The 10,804-nt window shown below is 44.0% G+C and overlaps 1 long non-coding RNA gene across 1 annotated transcript in view; it reads left to right on the top strand.

Annotated features, from left to right (window-relative positions):
• The first annotated feature begins 254 nt into the window (after nucleotides 1–254).
• Nucleotides 255–10,804, top strand: part of LOC124615522 — a 40,181-nt gene continuing 29,631 nt past the window's right edge. The window contains exon 1 of the long non-coding RNA XR_006979798.1: nucleotides 255–499. This is a non-coding gene — a long non-coding RNA (uncharacterized LOC124615522). The remainder of the gene's footprint in view (nucleotides 500–10,804) is intronic.

Here is a 10,804-nt window from a genome sequence, read left to right as displayed (position 1 = left end):
ATCGGGCACAAAGGCATGTGACACGGAAAAAAGGAGAAAAATGTGGTCTCATTCAACGCTGCGAGTGCCTCGCAGGTCAGAGAATGACGCAAGATGGTAGTGCAGTGTCGTTATCCAGAGACACCTATGCCGCCCAAACACTGGCACGAATGATGCAATTGGGTTCCAGATTGCAGCAGAAAATAACGGCAACTCTCTTGTCTCCTGCTTGAGGTCAAGAGGAGAACAACTGCTTCTTTTGGTGAACTGCAACATGTAATAAAATATCGCTGCTGACCCCATTTATAGCTCTGACTAGAGCTCATTACTTTCTCTCGGTGTACAGCTGGGTATAACGACTGGCAAACCAGTGTTTACTGTTTAGAGGTGTTTTTAGCCGTTACGAGGACAAACACCGGTGTGAGTTCAGTGAAAAGTGTTACATTGGTGGTGGAATCATGTGTTCTTTATCTTGGTATGTTTCGTCAAGAAGCACTATTATTGGAGGAACTGGAAGGTGGTAATTACTCACATTATAAGTGTAAACGCATTCTCTTACATATCTATAGTAAGTCATAAATTTCCATATAGCGTGACTCCACACATTTTAACACCTTAATGTGGTTTCCTCATTACTGAGAGAGATACGTCTAGCCAAGACGAATAAACTGTCCAAATGCAAAATTAAAAGTAAAATTAAGAAGATAGGTGCAAAATAATTTAATTTCTTGTTACTGATATTAATGAGAACTTAACATGAAATGACGTTTGATTCCAAATCGTCTAATTTCAATCACTTTCCTACTCGTCCATTACTAGTTTCGATAAAATTTTACGTGGTCATTCACACAAGTCCCCAATGAACATTCGCGAAGTTTAACCTTCCTCGAAGCAATACCGGCCGAAATATAATCACTAGTCTTACACTGAGCGAGCGTGAATTTCTGGCGAGTGTGAGCTATTACATATAGGCAGTATTTTGTAGGAAAAAGAACTGTTTACCCACACTCTTCCGAATGGGAAGATTTTGGAAGTAATTAACTTGTGTACGTCAGTAACTGTAGCTGTTATAATTACTTGAGAGTGAATTCGATCGAAATCTTGCGTTATATAAAAAAAAATATTGGAGCTGCAGCTTGGTGTTTGCTTCCCAACGCATCGGGCACACACATCCATGCCCGAGGCAGGATTCGAACCTGCGACCGTAGCAGTCGCGCGGTTCCGGACTGCGCGCCTAGAACCGCGAGACAACAGCGGCCGGCTACTGCGTTGTTGCATCTTGACATTATCACTACCGGTTCAAGAACAACCCAACTGCCATAAGGATCATGCAATACCAGCCGCAGGTGGGTTTCTCCATCCAGGTTCCCACGCCTGTAATTTGGTTTCTTAATGTACTTTCCAACGGCTTGGTTGAAAATTATTAGTTTATTGTTCAAGATACTGCTCAGGGCTTCCTTGGGAATAATCGCAGTCTGCGTTACATCCTTTTGTAGTTTATTACGTTGACGAGGGTCTGTTTCCAACTGTCAGATGTTGCGTTATTTCAGATCGCTTGCAACGCTATAGGATGTTTCGACATGTGTTTATTCGAAAACTGACTGACTTTTTGTCGACTCAATCAAAGATAACCAAACTATATCATTTCAATTATGACTCAGCAGCACAGTATCAAAATTATAAGAATTTTGTCAATCTGTGCAGTTCGAAAATGATTTCACCATTGATACGGATTTTTTTTTTTTTTTTGACATACGCCGCCGAAAATCTCTATGTGATAGGACTAGTGGCAAAACTAAACAACTGGGTGCTGCATGTTTCTAACGATAATGGATTTTGTTGCCAGAGTATCTAGCGCGAGCATGCTAAGTGTGAAATTAACAGAGGTCTTACTTAACTGATAGGTTGACAGTACGTGTGATAATGAATGGTGGATCAGGGACATTAATGACATGTAAACGGATTAAAATGATGTACTAATAAAATATATGCACCCACAAGGCCCGGCTCCTTAATTTTATGTGCCCGAAAGCCTGGATGCATCTTAAGAATTTGTGCAGTTGTCTGGCGCGTCAGACGTTGGCGATCCGGACAGACAGCCCTATACCGCTGTAATGCTTTCACGGCATTACCTTTCCATTCACGATATAAAATTAGTATATCCAAATTCTCCTCGTTAGTGTACATGTCTGCACGCTGCGACTGGTGAAGCAGAAATGAGCAGTCTGCAACGCACATAAATAAACAGGCAAATATGGTGACATTCTGACACAGCGTAGTACGGGTGCTCTTCATGGCGGTGTTTCCACCTCTAATGGCGTTGCCGGCCATTATGCTTTAACATCTATGGCATTAGGACATTTCTCAATTTTCTTTACAACCGGTTTCAACGTCAACATTAACAAATGCTAAATCACTGCACTTGTCTCCTGAAGAGCTAGCGAACACAGTTACAAAAAGTATACGGTTACATACTTGCTTCAGTATCTCAGTTGATACCACTGCTAAAAAAGGGCACGGCCGACTTCCTTCCCCATCCTTCCCTAATCCGATGAGACCGATGACCACGCTGTCTGGTCTCCTTCCCCAAAACAACCAACCAACCACTGCTAAAACATTAAAAAAAATGGATACATGACCCTCGACGCTCTGCCATTTGCCGAAAACCGCGTTTCAACATGTATAACCGTTCACAAAATAAAAGCAGTTTTGCATCTTACGTGACTCACCCTGTACACTACACAAACTTGAAACGGCCCAGACTGCACACGAATGCGGGAGACTCAATCCAGTCAGTCCAGCTGAGCACCTCATCAGATGGTTCATGTAAACTCCTGATACCACCAGGGAAAACCTCTGTTAGGGCACTGATTTACACTGGAGCTCACTGTCTAAATATGACCCGAGTCACATATAATGTCAGTGCAAAAGCCGCACTTGTGCACATTGTATTTTCACATGCCTTCTCCTGTCCAATATCTTGTAAGCTTCACCCACATCTCTCTACTACGATGAAAAGCCGGAACATTAGCAGTTGGTTTGTCAATAAGTTCATGGTTCCGAGTCTCTCTGGTTTGGCACCCACGTTTCTACTCGGCGTCCCAGTTTAACCCAGTGCAGAAAATTTAGACTTCTCCTTGGAATCGTGGTCTTCGGGATAAGAGGTTCGCCTAGGGAGCGAGAGTAAGTCTTTCTGGATAGGGATTGTCTCATTTTCACAAATTTGCTTGCAAAGGTTATAGAGAGCAGCCTTTCGACGAAGGTGAGGTGGATAGATGTTCGTTAGTGTTGGCAGCCAGCACGTACGTGTAGACCTGACTGTGCTTCTTATGATTCTCATAGCTGCATTCAAATGAACGTGAACTTTCTTCACTTGCGTGTTGCGGAATCAAAGTAGTGTACAATATTCTGCTGCAGAGTATGCCAACGCAAGGCATGCTCCAAGGAGAACTGATGTGTTTGCTCCCCTGCTCCCCTGCTCCCCTGCTCCCCTGCCAGCAGCCTTACTAGATTCATTATTAATTGTAACTTTTTATCTGTTCTGGAAGGGTATTTATGATACGTCAGCGTTATGCCTAACGGGACACCAAGGTATTCTGGGTTATCGTTACACTTGATTATGCCAAGAGTGCCAAAACGCGCGCCAAGTTTTACTGATACTAAACTGTTAGAGATGGCATAATTTTGTTTTAGAAACATTAAGTTTAAGTCGCCATGTCTTAAAAGATTGATATAGTTTGGTGAGGCTCTTCGTCAGGTGTTCTGCACACACTGAAAAATCCCAATCTGAAACGAAACTACAAGGTCATTTGCTTCTTGGAATTTCGTGTGGTGATACTAATCCGTTCAGGGACGCACTATACTGATGGCAGGGTGACAACCTTGTGATGTTGCTTCGTGGATGGTACCTTCTATGGCAGGAAGCGCGCGCGGGTCTTGGCACTCGCAGAACGTTGCAATGCGCTGACGGTCTCCGGCGCCTATTTAGTTGTTTGAAAAGGACTGTAAACAATGCAGTTGTTTCAAACGTAACGTTTTCTTCGTAATATAAAAATGTAATACTTTCTTCTGTAAACATTATGTCTTACGTATCTCCTGTATTTGTATCAATAACGCCTGTGTTAAGACGAAAGTCATGTTACTGTGAGTGTGACTTCGAGCTCTTACATGACGATGGCCTGAGAATAAGGAAGCTGGTTGGTAATTAAACAAATAATATTTGCAGAACATCAGCAAAGCGTTTCCTTATTGATGTTATTGGTGGAGAATTCAGGCAATGTTAATTCATGCTGTACTTGGCCATTGTCCTGCGGCCATGCATTACATCGATCAAGTGCCAGTAGTAATAGATGTTTTTCTGTACTGTTTGCTGAAGATAGTACTCCGAGTTGCTACATCTTTCTGCTTTCCTTCAATATACCGGGTGATCAAGAAGTTAGTATAAATTTGGAAACAAAACAAAACCACGGATTAATGTAGATAGAGAGGTAAAAATTGACACACATGCTTGGAATGACATGGGGTTTTATTAGAAGCAAAAAAAGTATTGCTAGACGCGTGAAAGATCTCTTGTGCGCTTCGTTTGGTGATGATCGTGTGCTCAGCCGCCACTTTCGTCATGCTTGGCCTCCCAGGTCCTCAGACCTCAGTCCGTGCGATTATTGGCTTTGGGGTTACTTAAAGTCTCAAGTGTATCGTGATCGACCGACGTCTCTAGGGATGCTGAAAGACAACATCCGACGCCAATGCCTCACCATAAATCCGGACATGCTTTACAGTGCTGTTCACAACATTATTCCTCGGCTACAGCTATTGTTGAGGAATGATGGTGGACATATTGAGCAGTTCCTGTAAAGAACATCATCTTTGGTTCAAATGGCTCTGAGCACTATGGGACTCAACTGTTGAGGTCATTAGTCCCCTAGAACTTAGAACTAGTTAAACCTAACTAACCTAAGGACATCACAAACATCCATGCCCGAGGCAGGATTCGAACCTGCGACCGTAGCGGTCTTGCGGTTCCAGACTGCAGCGCCTTTAACCGCACGGCCACTTCGGCCGGCGGAACATCATCTTTGCTTTTTCTTACTTTGTTATGCTAATTATTGCTGTTATGATCAGATGAAGAACCGTCTGTCGGACATTTTTTGAGCGTTTGTATTTTTTTTTTTTTTTTTTTTTTTTAGGTTCTAATAAAACCCCATGTCATTCCAAGCACGTGTGTCAATTTGTACCTCTCTATTTACACTCCTGGAAATGGAAAAAAGAACACATTCACACCGGTGTGTCAGACCCACCATACTTGCCCCGGACACTGCGAGAGGGCTGTACAAGCAATGATCACACGCACGGCACAGCGGACACACCAGGAACCGCGGTGTTGGCCGTCGAATGGCGCTAGCTGCGCAGCATTTGTGCACCGCCGCCGTCAGTGTCAGCCAGTTTGCCGTGGCATACGGAGCTCCATCGCAGTCTTTAACACTGGTAGCATGCCGCGACAGCGTGGACGTGAACCGTATGTGCAGTTGACGGACTTTGAGCGAGGGCGTATAGTGGGCATGCGGGAGGACGGGTGGACGAACCGCCGAATTGCTCAACACGTGGGGCGTGAGGTCTCCACAGTACATCGATGTTGTCGCCAGTGGTCGGCGGAAGGTGCACGTGCCCGTCGACCTGGGACCGGACCGCAGCGACGCACGGATGCACGCCAAGACCGTAGGATCCTACGCAGTGCCGTAGGGGACCGCACCGCCACTTCCCAGCAAATTAGGGACACTGTTGCTCCTGGGGTATCGGCGAGGACCATTCGCAACCGTCTCCATGAAGCTGGGCTACGGTCCCGCACACCGTTAGGCCGTCTTCCGCTCACGCCCCAACATCGTGCAGCCCGCCTCCAGTGGTGTCGCGACAGGCGTGAATGGAGGGGCGAATGGAGACGTGTCGTCTTCAGCGATGAGACTGGCTTCTGCCTTGGTGCCAATGATGGCCGTATGAGTGTTTGGCGCCGTGCAGGTGAGCGCCACAATCAGGACTGCATACGACCGAGGCACACAGTGCCAATACCCGGCATCATGGTGTGGGGAGCGATCTCCTACACTGGCCGTACACCACTGGTGATCGTCGAGGGGACACTGAATAGTGCACGGTACATCCAAACCGTCATCGAACCCACCGTTCTACCATTCCTAGACCGGCAAGGGAACTTGCTGTTCCAACAGGACAATGCACGTCCGCATGTATCCCGTGCCACCCAACGTGCTCTAGAAGGTGTAAGTCAACTACCCTGGCCAGCAAGATCTCCGGATCTGTCCCCCATTGAGCATGTTTGGGACTGGATGAAGCGTCGTCTCACGCGGTCTGCACGTCCAGCACGAACGCTGGTCCAACTGAGGCGCCAGGTGGAAATGGCATGGCAAGCCGTTCCACAGGACTACATCCAGCATCTCTATGATCGTCTCCATGGGAGAATAGCAGCCTGCATTGCTGCGAAAGGTGGATATACAGTGTACTAGTGCCGACATTGTGCATGCTCTGTTGCCTGTGTCTATGTGCCTGTGGTTCTGTCAGTGTGATCATGTGATGTATCTGACCCCAGGAATGTTTCAATAAAGTTTCCCCTTCCTGGGACAATGAATTCACGGTGTTCTTATTTCAATTTCCAGGAGTGTACATTATTCCGTGATTTATTCAGTTTTCAAAATTATACTGACTTTTTGATCACCTGGTATATGTAAAACGCCAGGACCAACTTCGGATAGGTGGCTTCTGTTGAGAGAGGTTTCACAAAATGTCTTTCCTAGTCTCCAAATCTTTCATGTTCCGACAACCGAATTGCCTTACCTGTGCCTGACTGATTAGCACACATTTCAGGAACGGTTGCAAGTAAGTATATGCACACCACTATGTGTCAAGGAATTTATAGTATCTTTTCTATTTAATAATACCTTAGACTCACATAGTAAAAGGAAGAAGATGTTTGGCTAGGCGACTATTACCCCGCCACGCAGTCAGGATTTTCGTCGGTAACATGCTACCTGCGTGGCGAGGTGAACGCGCAGAAACTGGAGTAGCGAAGGCAGTGTGCCTATATAGGGACGAGGGTCAGTCGGTGTATCGGGCGCGCTGTGTACCCTGGCGGTGTACGGTCAGGCCGCGGCCGAAGGTCAGCCGGTGCCGGCGGCCACGCCCCTCACAGGGCGAGCGGACACGGCTAGCTCCGTTCCGTGCCAAACGGCGGACCGTTATACCGCACCAGCAGCGGCGAACGCACTGCTGCTCACGAGTTGGCTGCTCGACCAGCGTCAGAAAGCGACACGTCACCCGGAAACAAACTACCTTTGATGAAAGCCGCCCGTTTTATGTAAGCAACAACGAATGGCTGTCGTTGTGGCTAGCGATTTGCACAATTTGAAATTTCTAGTACTCCCTAAAGTTGCTAGTGTTCATCAAGATGAAAAAGACCGAAACTGCCATTGCATATTAGCGATGAGTGGTTAGTCTTCTAAATGGTCATAACCTTGGTCACTAGAATAAACGACAGGTGTCGAGCGCAGCTGTGGCGACACCACTAACTATCTCGCCTCAGTGCACCACATAAGGCCTTAAGGAAAGACGATGCATACAGGGTATCTCAAAAAAATGTATGCACCCTTCTTACGACTGTTATACTAATATTTATTAAGTTACAGAAAAATTTCAAAATTAAAAATATTGGAAACAACTACAGAAACCAACCATTTTTCGGAACTGTTGGCCGTTGTGGTTCAGACACACTTAGATAATTTAATGAATTACTGCGCTGGTAAACCCCTTACTTTATTTGATTTTCAAACAGCTGAGCAAAACTGAACGTACTAAGACATTTCTGTCTTTACTGATTCTGATCATCACTAAACTGACACACAATATTTTTAGCGCAACACAATCTGACTTTTAATAATCCCTACAAAAGAATGGTCCTGACTAACAATAACCTATACTTTTCATAAATCACTTACCTCACAAAAATCTTCGTTACCAGAACTACTGCAATACAGCGAGCGCCAATACTGCCAGCTAAATAAAAGATTCTAACTACTGAAGGCACTAACTACTGATAGGCATAGTTAGCAAATGAAAGATTTTGATAGAGAACAAACAATGTATTTACCTTAATAGTGTTCAAAACTCATCATATATATATATATATATATATATATATATATATATATATATATATATATATATATATATATATATATCAGCTCATGATATGAATCATTACAAATTTACTCTTTCTGATAGACACACGTCCAAGTAGTCCGGTTATAGTAACTTCTCAAAACTCTGGCATCTCTCTCTCCACATCCACCACTGCTGACGGCTCACCTCCAACTGCGCAACGCTACGCGCTGTTCACATCCAACTGCCCAACACTACAACAGCGAATATTCCAACGATGCCAACCACCCATAGACTGCACCCAGCACAGCCAGTGATTTTCATACAGAGCGCTACGTGGCGTTACCAAAATAAAAACCTAAACAGACTACTTACACGCTGACCGATGGAATTAAATAATTTTCTAACTGTCGCAATTGGTATTTTCGTATACTCTTTTTCACTGCTTTTAAATCCTTTATTGCGCCTGGTTTGTGCTATAAACATTGTGCTTCACATACCCCCATGGAAAAAATCCATAGGAATCAAATCTGGTGAGTGTGGAGGGTGCTCGGTACTGCCTCTGCGTCTCCTCCATCTGTCCTGTAGCTGTTCGTCGAGGTAGACCCTTACGTTACGGTAGTGTGGAGGTGCTCCATACTGCTGGAAATACCATTCTTCATGCCAAAACGTCACTTCGACGCGTGCCATGGATCATACCTGCAGTAAGCTCAGGTATTTTTCATTAGTCCTTGTACGCCCAAAAAAGAAGGTCCAATCAAACCAAATACTGATAAACCACACCACACTGTATCTCCCTGTAGGTTCACGTGGTGTTTCACCCTCACGTAAAAATTTTCAGCAGCCCAGTAGGTACAGTTGTAACGAATAATTAAACCATTTCACTTAAAACTTCCCTCATCACTCCAAACAACCATGTATGAAAACTGTTTTTCCTTGTTGAGATCACATATAAAATTGAATTCTCGTGTCATTATCATCTTCCTTCTCAGCGTGAAGTACTCTAGAAATGAAACTTTTCTGTTCGATACGCTTCGAAATGCGATGGACGCTCGTTTTTGGAACTCTTGTCTCATGAGTCGCTTGCTGCACAGACGTTATAGGAGACTGATGAAACATTTGGATGACTTCTTTTTCTCTTGTAGGACCGTTGAATGATTGTGGTCTTCCTGACTGGCTCTTGTTTTCTTCTTCCCTCGACTTAACTCGCAGGTGAGTAAGTGGTAGTCATGCTGGTGCGTCTCTTTGGAACTTCACTTCACTTATGTTCTCAATCTTCAAGTCGCACTTCAGAATAAACTTCCTTTGCTCGAAGTTTAGCCTGCCTTCAGTCATTTTTCAAGTGATCACACCTGATAATGGAAAAGAAATTGTAGTCATGAGATGTAAAACAGTGTACACATTTTTTGTGACAGCCTGTAGATGTTTAACTTATCACACTTGTGAACTTTATCTATTAGTTAAAAACACCACCAAAATTTTCTTTATTTAGACACAAACGCTATCTTACGCTATGTAAGATATACAATGTAAAGACTCCACCCTTGCAATATCCTCACATGACCTTCCGTTACACTGTTCTTTCATAACCACTTGTTATTTACAGTGAGAAAAAGAATCTATAACCACTTTTTGAAAATGTTTTATTTTGAGTAACTCTGTATTACACTGAAAGAGAGAGACCAAGGGAGACGATCCTGTAATTCTCTATTCTTTTTCCATAATTTTCTAATTGAAGGCACATCCATGCATTATTGCGTACGGAGCATTGCTTGATTTCACAGTTAATTTTTTTTTTTCTTCTACCAGTCACTTCAACAATCGGCAATAGGATCAAATAATAGAGCTGTAATGTCATGGGTCAGGGTCGATATGAGTTAAATGTTTCGTTTGTCCTTGTGTCGTGGGCGTGGTAAGCTATCTGATCCCCTTACTATATCATAAATAGGATGATAGCCGAGCGAATGCAATGCATCGTGTAAACAGCTCATCACAACAACTCCATGTAAACTGAATGATCGGTGTATTGCAACAAAAAAGCGTCGCAGGGAGATAAACAAATTAGAAATGTAGATAAACTGGTTACATTTATATTTCGAGGATCGCCCAACCACGATCAGTTGTAGGAAAATTGTTTGTTTCTGAGATTCGGATCAAGTCTGAGTTTAATGTCATTTATTTATTCTAAGATCTCGACACATACCACATTAAAACGGTAAGGAATAAGTTTCCAACGGAATGACCACAATGTCTCGTAAGATTAACTGAGAAATTACTCCAGCACAACATTTTAAAAGTCATCTAAAGTACTGAAACACAGAGCTCTCTGAGAACTCAGATTAATCAAGAACGTCCCGCTAACACTATGAGAAGGTAATTCAGTTACATGGAGGACTGCTTGGGAAAGCAGCTAGTAAGGCAAAGTAAACGAGTCCACGAACCACCAAACAGCACAATAAATCAGCCAATACAATTAGCGTAGCAAATCACGCAAACTCTGCGCTGCCCAGAAAGTTGATGGCGCTCGCGCCGATGGCCACCAGATAAAAATCGCCCCAATCGGCGTCACCAACCTTGTGTCGCATACGGTGCCAGGACAAGAAGACTTGCTCCACTACGGGAGGGTCACAAGTGTCCGAAATTATCCTTCTCTAAACCTACTTCC

The sequence above is a fragment of the Schistocerca americana genome, chromosome 1 (genome assembly GCF_021461395.2).
Source record: "Schistocerca americana isolate TAMUIC-IGC-003095 chromosome 1, iqSchAmer2.1, whole genome shotgun sequence".
Taxonomy (NCBI): domain Eukaryota; kingdom Metazoa; phylum Arthropoda; class Insecta; order Orthoptera; family Acrididae; genus Schistocerca; species Schistocerca americana.
Note: the sequence above shows the minus strand (reverse complement) of the source record. Positions and strands in the feature narration are given on the sequence as shown.